The sequence below is a fragment of the Schistocerca americana genome, chromosome 2 (assembly GCF_021461395.2).
Source record: "Schistocerca americana isolate TAMUIC-IGC-003095 chromosome 2, iqSchAmer2.1, whole genome shotgun sequence".
Classification (NCBI taxonomy): domain Eukaryota; kingdom Metazoa; phylum Arthropoda; class Insecta; order Orthoptera; family Acrididae; genus Schistocerca; species Schistocerca americana.
The window spans coordinates 1,085,844,596-1,085,856,975 of NC_060120.1; the positions used below are offsets into that span (position 1 = coordinate 1,085,844,596).

Consider the following 12,380-nt stretch of genomic DNA (forward strand, 5'->3'; position numbering starts at 1 on the left):
GTATTATCCGTATGCAAATGTAATATCAAACCACACTCTCCTCTATGATAGCTTGTTTTGTTGTTTTCTTTTGTAGGTATCATTCATCAGTAAGAATATATATGGATACATGTCACTTGCCTGGAGTGGTATGTAACACCACAGCATTAACCCTGGCTAACTATTTTACGAATAGTTGTTACCATACATCGTCCGACTAGCCTACAGGAGAGGACTGGGTTGCCCACTATAGACATTTTCTCAGTAGATCCATTAGAATGCAAGTATCCTCATTGATAAGAGATGGTCAGATACCTGTATCTAACTGAAATTGCACTTCTGCATTCTGACAGGGAGGTCAATATTAATATATGCATCCCTATGCTTATTGCATATGTATGGGTGGCATACATACAAAATAGCTGAAATGGTTTGGTTCTTCTGCTATAGAGGTTCGTAAATGTTTTCAACAAATGGATTCAGAAATGCTAAGTTTCAAACTATGCTATGTTTAGTCATAGTAGTCCCAAAATTTAGGAGAGGAAGACTACAAGAAAGGTTAAGTAACAAGGATAGTGCTTATATAATGTGTTTGTGCGTTGGAAGAGTGAGAGCAAGGAAGGTGGTGTACTGGTTATAGCAGTGAATTTATAAAGTTGGTAGAGCACTTTCCCGTGAAAGGCAGAGGTCCTGAGATCGAGTCTCGGTCCAGCACACAGTTTTGAGCTGCCAGAAAGTTTCAATTTATATTCAGTTTGAGTTAGGTTCCAATTCCCTTCTGGTCATCCAGATTTAGGTTTGCTGTGGTGATTATAATTGATTATGGTGGATGTGAGGGGAATGCCTTCCTTCCGTGTTAGTCCAGCCCAAACTTGTGTTCTCACTTCATCATCAATGGGATCTCCTTTCTTTTTGCAAGAATGAAATTGTGTGGACTGTACACTATCAAGTTCACCTGAAGGATTTGATGCTCCCATCACCAGAAGCCAGCGAGATGCCTTTCTTGTATAATTTCACTTAAGCTGCTGTGAAAATGCAGCCTGTGTTTGGTATTATGAATTTCAGATCTTCCTAGTGAATAAACACTCCCTATATTAATTAAATTATAAACAGCCAACCAGTTGCAATGGATAAAGAATTATTTACCTAGGTTTCGACGTATATAAATTTGTCTTCTTCAGAAGGTGGCCTAAGGACAATGAACATCATAGCTTACATTAGAAAAGTGTGAAACTTAAGCCAAGAATAAATTTTAACACAAATTAGAGAGCTCTTGCATTAAAGAAATATGATAATGACGACTGGTACTTACAATTTTACATTAGTAAGGATTAATGTATCATCGCCGTTTTTACAAATGTCAGCATAGATCCATTTGTCAAAAATGAAATATAGCCCTAGAGTTAGGGTTTGTCACGTAAATATAAAATAGTTCATGGATCTTGCAGAGCTCACAACCAACTGAGTGTAATCGGCGAGCGTAGTTACTCTGAAACCAGGGCAGGTGGCACTCCTGGCGAGAAACATGTGCCAATTGGCTTACAAAGGCAACGTGTAAATTATCATTATTAATAACGTCCTTAGATAAAGTAACAATAAAAAAGGAAGGCAATTAACACTCCCGTTATAACAGTATGGGAGCATTGGTACAAATAATGTAGTTATACAACAAAAAAGCAGGTGGCGCTTACGCCAAGAAAATTACGCCCAGTGGCATATACAGCCAAAATATAAAAATTACATAACTATATTAGTGAAGACCACAAATGGTATATATGTCAGAACTTTAAAATTGACAATAATGGCTCTTGCCAAGAAAGAATTACGAACACTGGTACACAATACTGTTAATACACATTCGCAGGGAAACCAAAATTTTAGAGCTAGACAAAATCACATTAGGGCCGATGTAGTAGCAAACATACATCGTGAGGAAACCACCATTACATAAGGGGTAGTGAGCTTAAAGCATTGAAGGTGCATCATAGCTTCCTGAGGAAATAAACCACTAAGGTTACCAGCATTAATGTTATACCATAAACAGTACAGGTTTAAAGCCTTCGAAAAATTGTCTACACCTAAGAGGTGTTCTTTATATATTGTTTTCTTGTTGTTTTATTACGTGGAACTGTTGCTGTTGTGCAGCTATGTTTAAAATATTGAAGTTCCTGCCTGCCGAGGTATCAAAAGCTGCAACCAGGTACATGGACATCAAATTAAAAATTGTGAAAGCAGGTATGGCTATTGACTTTAATCAACAGTGCCTAGATAAAGACATTACCCCTGATTATGTGAAGGCGTACTTAAACTTGAAACAGTGTAACAAAGTGCCTTCTGTTAAAAAGAAATTGGTATGTTTAGTCATTTCTGATACCACAGTAAATTCGTACAAGAAATAATATGATCTTAATAGTGAAGCTTACTGTATACACCTATTTTTAACAAAAGCCTTTAAAGATCTTTTTAATTTCCAAATTGACCACCTGTGGAATAGTATTAATGAATGGCTCTTTAATCGTAAAGAAGAAATTAAGGCCAGACACGAAAGAAAGTTGTTGAAGTTTAGTAATAAGGGCGAAAGTAAAAATGTTAGTATAGCAGACAATAGTGTCAAACATCAGTTTTGCGAAAGAATACTGAATAAAGCCAATATTACTTTTACACAGGCTGAAAATGACTTGTTATGTAAAGGCCTTAAATATAATTTGCCTGCTCAACTCGATAAAAATCCAGTTATCTGTAATCTTATTATAGATCTTAAAATTGGTTTGGAATCCCTGAAATTAGAGAAAACAGAGCAAGTCAAATGTGCCTACGAATGTAATAACACAATAGAAAAAGAAATTAAACTACTTCCTAATGATCAGTCGGGCGAATATAGTATAGTAAAAAGCATTAATCGTAAACTGAGAGAACACGATGCCTTAGTCACTAAGAGTGACAAAGGGAACACTGCTGTCGTGGCTCATAAAAACGAATATATTTAAAAGACTGTAAAGTTTTTTGAGGAAAATGACATCACTGAGGTTACCGTAGATCAAACTGCGGAATTGCAAAAAGAAATCCAGCGTACTTTAGCTAGTTCTGTCAGCTTGTTCAATAATTTCCAAAAGAAAGGGATATGAACCCGAAACCACCTGTGCTCAGAAGTCAGTTTAAACTGCACAGACAAAATCACCCGATTCGCTCTGTAGTGAATGGAATAGGTAGTCCACATCACACACTTGCTAGGCGCCTCCATTTTAAAATTAAAGATGCTTTCATATTTGAAAATAATTTTTCAGTTAAAAACAGCACGGAATTGATCAAAAATATTCAAACTGTAAGATGTACACCTGACACTAGACTGGTTTCCTTCGACATTGTCAGTCTTTATACAAATGTCCCTGTTGATGTAACCATAGCCCTTGTAAAAAAGAATCTACTAAAACATAAAAAACTAAGTGAAATTCAGATTGCGGAACTGATTAGTTTGCTTAAAGTTGTTTTGAAATACAATTATTTCACATTCAATGGGAAAATGTATGTGCAACCAGATGGTTTAGCAATGGGTAGTCCCCTCGCTGGTATTTTGGCAGATGTTTTCATCAACGCTCTGGAAATAACGTTCTTCAATTCAAGTTCAGAATTACGCCACAAAATCCATTATTATGCACGTTATGTTGACGACATTATCATTGCTTTTGACGGTACTGATCATGAGTTAGAGCTTCTCTCCAATACTTTCAATGGTCTACATGAAAAGATTTCCTTCACAAACGAACTTCAGAATGAAAAAGGTGAATTTAACTTTCTTGATTTAACAATTTCTATACAGAATAGTTCCTTCAAGTTCAACATCTTCCGTAAGGAAACGTATTCAGATAATGTCATCCCTGCTCACTCAACTCATCCAAAAGCTCATAAACTGGCATTTTTTTCATTCTGCCGTTCACCGTATGGTAACTACTCCTTTATCACCTGCCGATCAACAAAAAGAATTGAATGTCATCAAAGCGATTGCTGTTATTAATGGGTACAATCAGAATATGATTGATTACTTGTTCTGTAAGAAAACTTCCCAAAACTGTTCGACTTCGAGCAACAACCTCCCCACTGATAGCAAAGAAGCTAAAAAATTTATTTCTATTCCTTTCTTGGGTAATATACCATATAGGATAAAACGTCTTCTAATGAAAAAATATAACTGTAACGTCTCCTTCTCTACAGATAACAGTTTAAAGAGAAATCTTGTACATTCGGTAGAGATTGCCGGCGATTGGTTTTCCAATTCAAGGGTTTACAAACTAACCTGTAATAACTGTCCTTCATATTATATTGGTCAAACAGGCAGAGCTGTGAAAACAAGATATAAAGAACACCTATTAGGTAAAAAAGGAGCGAATATACACAGCTCTACTTTTGCTGAACACCTCCTGATAGCCAGTCATACGCCTAAACCTTTAGAAGACACTGTTATCCTACACAGAGAAGTCAAAGGGTGTAGATTAGATCTGTGGGAAGAGTTACAAATTTTCAAACATCTTGAGCTCAAGGACAGTAATATACGAATGACCGGTTTAACCTTGCTTGTAGACAATTTTTTGAAGGCTTTAAACCTGTACTGTTTACGGTATAACATTAATGCTGGTAACCTTAGTGGTTTATTTCCTCAGGAAGCTATGATGCACCTTCAATGCTTTAAGCTCACTACCCCTTATGTAATGGCGGTTTTCTCACGATGTATGTTTGCTACTACATCGGCCCTAATGTGATTTTGTCTAGCTCTAAAATTTTGGTTTCCCTGCGAATGTGTATTAACAGTATTGTGTACCAGTGTTCGTAATTCTTTCTTGACAAGAGCCATTATTGTCAATTTTGAAGTTCTGACATATATACCGTTTGTGGTCTTCACTAATATAGTTATGTAATTTTTATATTTTGGCTGTATATGCCACTGGGCGTAATTTTCTCGGCGTAAGTGCCACCTGCTTTTTTGATGTATAACTACATTATTTGTACCAATGCTCCCATACTGTTATAACGGGAGTGTTAATTGCCTTCCTTTTTTATTGTTACTTTATCTAAGGACGTTATTAATAATGATAATTTACACGTTGCCTTTGTAAGCCAATTGGCACATGTTTCTCGCCAGGAGTGCCACCTGCCCTGGTTTCAGAGTAACTACGCTCGCCGATTACACTCAGTTGGTTGTGAGCTCTGCAAGATCCATGTACTATTTTATATTTACGTGACAAACCCTAATTCTAGGGCTATATTTCATTTTTGACAAATGGATCTATGCTGACATTTGTAAAAACGGCGATGGTACATTAATCATTACTAATGTAAAATTGTAAGTACCAGTTGTTATCATATTTCTGTAATGCAAGGGCTCTCTAATTTGTGTTAAAATTTATTCTTGGCTTAAATTTCACACTTTTCTAATGTAAGCTATGATGTTCATTGTCCTTAGGCCACCTTCTGAAGAAGACAAATTTATATTCATCGAAACCTAGGTAAAGAATTCTTTATCCATTGCAACTGGTCGGCTGTTTATAATTTTATTATGTGGAACCATTGCTGTTGTGCAGCTATGTTTAAAATATTGAACTCACTATATTATGTTTTGAAACTTCTGGCAAATCCATGGATGATATGTAATAAAGCATGTAGGGATAGATCATTACTCACAAAATATAAGCAGCAAACAGACACGGTAGTAATCATGTAATCATTTTTAACAACTAGATGTAAATGTAAATAACTGTCTGTAATTTGTTCTCACTTGGCTCAGGTTCTTACTTTCTCCCCCAAGCCCTCCATTTTGTTTAAGATCAGTAAATAAAGAAAAATGTCACTGTAAAATTTTCTAGTCACTCAATTTCATCTGTTTCAGCCTCAATTGACACCATGCACGGAATTAACATGTTTGACACTTGTAAAAGTATCAAAGAATTTTTTTCAGTTTGCCAGCAAACATTCTAGCGCACATTATATATGGCAGGAACATCATAAAGCTCTAGCTAATTATGAGGGTTAAAAACAGTCAATACTGTTTACAATTGCTAAACAACCTGTGGAAAGTGACATAAAGTGACAAAAGAATTTATTTAATTAATTATTTGGTTATGAAGTTTTATGGACATATAGACAGATTACCTGGAAACAGGTTAACTAAACGTCTATTGGACTATATGACATCACTTAAGGCAACAATACCCTGGGTAACTGAAGTTAAGAAGGATTTGAAAAAGGCAAAAATTGACATAACAAACACATCAGACCGGGATACATTCAGAAGAAAAATCGACAAGTGGAAGTTTACTCCAGAGACGGAATCTAAACCTGTCCGACCAAAGTGGACCGAAGAAAGGAAGAAGGCCTTTGGGGAGGCAATGAAGAAATACTGGGGAAATAAGAAGAACATTAAGAAATGTTAATCACCTGCTTATCGTTCTCCCATGGGGACATTCGCTAATAATAATAATAATAATAATAATATTTGGTTATTGTCTCATACCAGGGCAGCTGATCTCCAGTAGTCAGAAGTTATAACACATTATAACGTTTCTGTCTTCATTCCACAGTACTGAGTGGGCTAGCAGTGTAGAAAGAAACAGGACTTGTATTTGGGAGGCCAGAAACTCAATCCCACTCCAGCCATCCACATTTAGGTTTCCTGTGACATCCCTAAGTAACTCGAGGCAAATTCCAGGACGGTTCCTTATAAAGGGCACAATCGAGTCCCTCTTCTAAACTCGACTTGTACTCTGTCTTGATGGAACTTCAAACTCTAAATCTTCCTTTCTTCCTTATACCTTAATTTTCGCTCTTTCCTTCCTCATATATTGCATCACACTTTACTCCATTCCCGATGCACCACGTATCTTACCGTCGCTTCTTATTGCACTGTTTCTACTGACACGTGTCTGTTTCTTATCTCTCTGGGCCCAGTCCAGGTTTAAAATGACGGAGCAACTGCCAGAGTGTCAGTCACCTCAGCTCACTCTGAAGACAGCCAGACGGTATTCGGCCAAAATATTAGAAGAAGAAGTTGAATTAATGCGGCTGCACACCCGAAATTTTATGGAACAGTCTTTGCCCCACAAAAATACGAAGATCTACAGCAAACATCTGTTCTTTAACGAATCAAAACTCCTATGTATAAAACAGCTTCAATGCCTGATTGCTTTATAATGTTAATATGTTAAACATTTTATGTTAAGTATGCAAATGACAAAAAGTTTGACATTATCTTTAAGTCACTCTGGGTAATCTGCACTCCATTTTAAGCAACAGTTATTTTCTATGCATCTCACTGCTTACGCTGTCATATCTCCTGAACTGTATGTTTTAGAATGAGATAATTTTGCTGGTACATTCAGTGGTATTGTGGTTACCATCTGCAAAATGTGTTGTGAATAGAGCTTAGTGGTAAAGGGGTAATAAATTAAAGTGTCATGCACAATGCTGAGGTTTTGCTCCAAGAACAGCGAAAATGTAGTACAGAATTAACTTCTTCATTTTCTGAGAAAATGTTACACGAACATTAGAAATTGTGTTTAAAGGTGACTAAGTGCCCTCATTCTCAAATATCAGATGAGTGTTGTTGGGGTAATTTGTGTGTAGTGAGCTATGTTGCCTCAGGACATAAAACAGTTCCTAACTATAATACTTGTCTTATTGTGTTAATCCTTTAAAATAAGATTATGCCTTTTAATGAACAAATTATGACAGCACTTTAAATTCCATTAATAATTATATGAAATATTGAAAATCAAATTTTTGTTGCAAATGGAAGCTATTACACAGGCAATCTATAACTAGGATGAGAACCACATTAGTCATTAGTAATCAAAGAAGTAAATACAGATACAAACAAAGAAGTAAATACAGATACAAAACAGCTTAAGGAATTTAATGAACAAGACTTTGTAGAGGCCCATAACAAAATTTCAGACACTACAGTAAACTTAATGCTTTACAGCAAAGTAAAGATGCAGGTGACACTGAAATCTCAGGTTCCACCTTTACAACATTGGAGGAGCATGTTAATGATTTAACTGAACAAAAGATTCAAGAAAAATTCATCTGCTAATATGGAGAAAATAGAGGCAGAATTTCAAAAATTCTGGAAATAGTTATCAAAAACTAAGGATGCGGTTAAGTAAATGAAATGTAATGAGAATTGTTGGTTTCCAATAGTATTACTAGAAAAATCATTTGGAAAATGGACCAAAGTTCAATAAAATGATTTCAAAATTTAAACCAGATGGGGATTTACACCTGTATATTTCTTAAGAGAATTTTTCTAAGTCAGTACTAAAGTGTTGGAATGACATGAAAAAGATAAAGTGTATCCTCAGTTACCTAGAACGGGATTCTGCTGAGTGTGGAACACGCACTCTCAGGATTTCACTTCCTGGAACAAATTGTAAAAAAATTTAAAAAGAGATATTGGGTGTCTAACATACAAGGAGCCCTCAAAATGTGCGTAAGAAGCTGGATACTGGCACACATGTCAGAACCCCCGAGGGAAAGGGCAATACCACAAGGGCACCGGGCTGTCTGCGGAAGAGAACGTGATACCAGATGGTAGTTGAGCTAAACGTGGCTGACTGACAGTGGACGTGACATAAACTAGGAGAAGCCCAAAGCAACCTAAGCAACAACAAGGTACAAAGTGACAAGTTTCACTACAACAGTGTCAACCAAGCCACTAACAAAGAGAGAGAGACAATCCGAAATATGACTACATAGAAGAAACAAGTCCGTAGCACAGCAATAACAGTGACCAACAATATGTGACGTGAGTACAGAACCTTTGGGTGGCCATATTCATGCTGTATGTGGGAAACGCTATTACTGGCATGTCCACATGGTGAGACAGCTGGTGCACTTGGTATGCGAGTGCAGCACTGCAACGATACCGTGCCCTCTAACGGTCCATTTCCTACAGCAGGCATTCAACGTCCATGGAGTGCCAAACTAGAAAGAGGAAAACTCGTCACGAAATAATAATAATAATAATAATAATAATAATAATAATGCAAATTGGAATCCACCATGATTTAAACAGAAAAACGAAACAAGATACAATAAAGTTTAAAAAAACAGGTCGTAGCAGGAATCAGACATTGAATTCAAACAATATCAGCAACATACCTCCAAATCGACTGACATACAGGCCTTTTCTGCATCAGTCATCAGGAAGTAAAACATATTCTGGAGCAGGGGCCAGGCTCTAGACATAACAATGGAAGCAGGCCTTCACACAGAAAATTTAGTAGCAGTCACATGGCCAATATATACTTATCAGAGGTTACTAGAGAAAGAGCAAGAGCAAACTGGAGCAGGAATGGGTAAAACCTAATGTAGTTGGTGATATTTTTTGGGCAATAGTTGATATTCCTTTAGATTCCGGTAACAAAATATCATTAATATCACAGTAATTGCAATCAGCAGTGAGAAAAAAGTTCTCTTGTTCTAAACGCTGATAACAAGAGCATATGTTGCTTGGATCACTGGTAATAAAGGAAAACAAATTAAAAGAAGAAACGCGACTATCTACTACAATCAGTACATAATTAGAACCTAATATATCAAAGAAAATAATCATATATAAAAACAAAGATGAGGTGACTTACCGAACGAAAGCGCTGGCAGGTCGATAGACCTATCGACCTGCCAGCGCTTTCGTTCGGTAAGTCACCTCATCTTTGTTTTTATATATAATTTTTCCCACGTGGAATGTTTCCCTCTATTATAAAGAAAATAATCATGTATTTAAAAACAAAGATGATGTGACTTACCATACAAAAGCGCTAGCAGGTCGATAGAAACACAAACAGACACATACATACACACAAAATTCAAGCTTTCGCAACAAACTGTTGCCTCATCAGGAAAGAGGGAAGGAGAGGGAAAGACGAAAGGAAGTGGGTTTTAAGGGAGAGGGTAAGGAGTCATTCCAATCCCGGTAAGGTAAGTCTTTCCGCTCCCGTGGCAGATGGAATATCAGCATTTCTGCAAGATGAGTAAGTGGAATGTGTGCTTTTGTATACGCTCAACTGTTCAGACAATGTACGTGAGGAGTACAATGGTGATAATAGATGCTTAACAAGTGAAAGTGATATTGTAACATGTGTATAGCCAAGTAGTTCAATTTGTATGTTGGACAGAGAACTAAAATCATGTCTCCAGCGTCATGTAGTAAAGGACAATCATTGTCCAAGGAACGGGTACTAAGCATAATTATGTACATGGAAGATCATCCGCAGCATAGCAAAAAAAATTAAAAAAAATAAAAAATAAAACAAAATTATGAACAGATTTCGGATAGGTCCACTGCAATATGACCATGTAATGCATAAAAAAACCTATGGATATTCAATGGAGGACTAGGCACACTTGTCACAAAAACTGGCATTTGTACATTTCAAGAATGCTCGATACAATTTACAGAATGTGCATGATAGTAAACTACTACGTTACGCACATCAAATTGCATTTGATGTAGATTACAGTGATTTCAAGAGAAGCAGAAGATGGTTACATAGCTTTAATCAGTGAAACAGAATTGGAAGACATATGGTACCGAAATTTCAAACAAAGCATAACTTGACAATGCACAGCAAACTGTGGAATTTGCCGAAAATTTGTATATGATATAAACAAACTAATCCTACCATTCAGTAAGGAATTTGTTGTCAACTCTGACCAATCAGGATTTGATGAGGAAATGCATATGAAAGGAACAATGGAAATTAGACGTGCCAAGAGAGTTGTATCATGATCAACTAACAACAATGCCGTAACGCATTCATATACAGTTATGCTGACTGTTAATCTAGATGGCAAATTGACTGGAAGGCTATTTACCACGCTGCAAGAAGTTGGAGGTGCTCTCCCCTCTATGATTCTTTCCCATGTGCGTGATCTTGCAAGGGCAGCAGGGAATATTTATGTCACAGTAAGTAAGAGGGGGAACATAGGTATTAGAGAACTACAACTATGGTATGAGCATTGCTTCTGGCCAATATCTGGTCAAAGTAACTTCTTTTTGGTTCATTCCTAGTCTACATATAAACTCCATACTCATTTAGAGTAAACTATTCTTCTTGCAAATGTATGACACTGCAATTCATACCACCTGGAACCACTGGACAAATTCAGCCTCTGCCTCTGCCTACAAAACATACTTTTGCACTATCTGCAGCTATGCCTTAAAGGATAGTTAGTTTTATGATAACAGCAAAAATAATCAATTACTGATAATTTAACTGGATAGATAAAAAATCTACTCACACTGAGGCAGCATGAAACACACATAAAAGACAGTTGTAATTAGCAAGCTTTCGGAGCCAGTGGCTCCTCCTTCAGGCAGAAGGGTTGAAGAGGAAGGAAGAGGGGGGTGAAGGAAAAGGACTGGAAAGGCCTAGGAAAAGGGGTAGATTTTGGGAAGTCACGCAAAACTGCGGGCCATGGGAGACATACCGCATGGGGTGAGAAGGAAAGAAAAGGTAGAAGACAGGGTAATGTGCTGACAGATATTACTGTTTAAACGTCATGCATGAGTTCATAAGAGTGAAAAGCTAAGTACACTGTATGTAATAGAGGTGAGAGGGGGCACTGAAAAATAGGCAGGTACGGCAATGAAAGACATAGAAAATTAAATGGAGTGAACTACTATTTGCTTCACTCTGTTCTAGTTTTCTACATCTTTCATGTCTTACCCATCTATTTTTCACCGTCCTCTCTCACTTCTGTTATGTACAAAGCACTTAGCTTTTCACTATTATTAACTCATACATGATGTTTAAGCAGTAACCTCCATCTGCATACTACTATGTCCTCCACTTTTCAGCTCAGATTTTCAAATCTCACCCGATGCAGTCCCCAACAATCAGTCTGTCCTTCTCATCGCGTGAAAATGAAAGATGTATGAAAGACGGAGTGAAGAAAGGAGTAGTTATTCTGAATAAATGCTGAGATGGAAGGAATTAATGTAAATTAAGGCCAGGCAGGTATCGAGAACCAAGAAAAAGTTTCACTGCTAGTTCCCACCTGTGAAGCTCTGAGAAACTGGTGTCTGGGGGAAGAATCCAATGGCGCATGTGGTGAAACAGGCACTGATGTCATGACTGTCATGTTGTACAGCATGCTCTGCAACAGGATATTGTGTGTTGCCTATGCCCATTCATCCTGACGGATGACTGAGTGATAGTCATGCCGATGTAAAAGGCCAAACAGTGCTTACATAAAAGCTGGTATATGACATGTGCCATTTCACATTTGATAGTATATGTTTTGCCAGTTACAGGGCTGGAACAGCAGGTGGTAGGAGGGTTCGTAGGGAATGTCTTGAGCAGGTAGGGTCACAGGGGTAGGAGTAGATGGCTGCAGAAGGAGCATACAAT

The 12,380-nt window shown here is 37.2% G+C and overlaps 1 protein-coding gene across 1 annotated transcript in view; it reads right to left on the minus strand.

Annotated features, from left to right (window-relative positions):
* The window catches only part of LOC124595309 (clusterin-associated protein 1), a 148,333-nt gene that overhangs the window by 82,817 nt on the left and 53,136 nt on the right, over nt 1-12,380 (minus strand). The window lies entirely within an intron of this gene.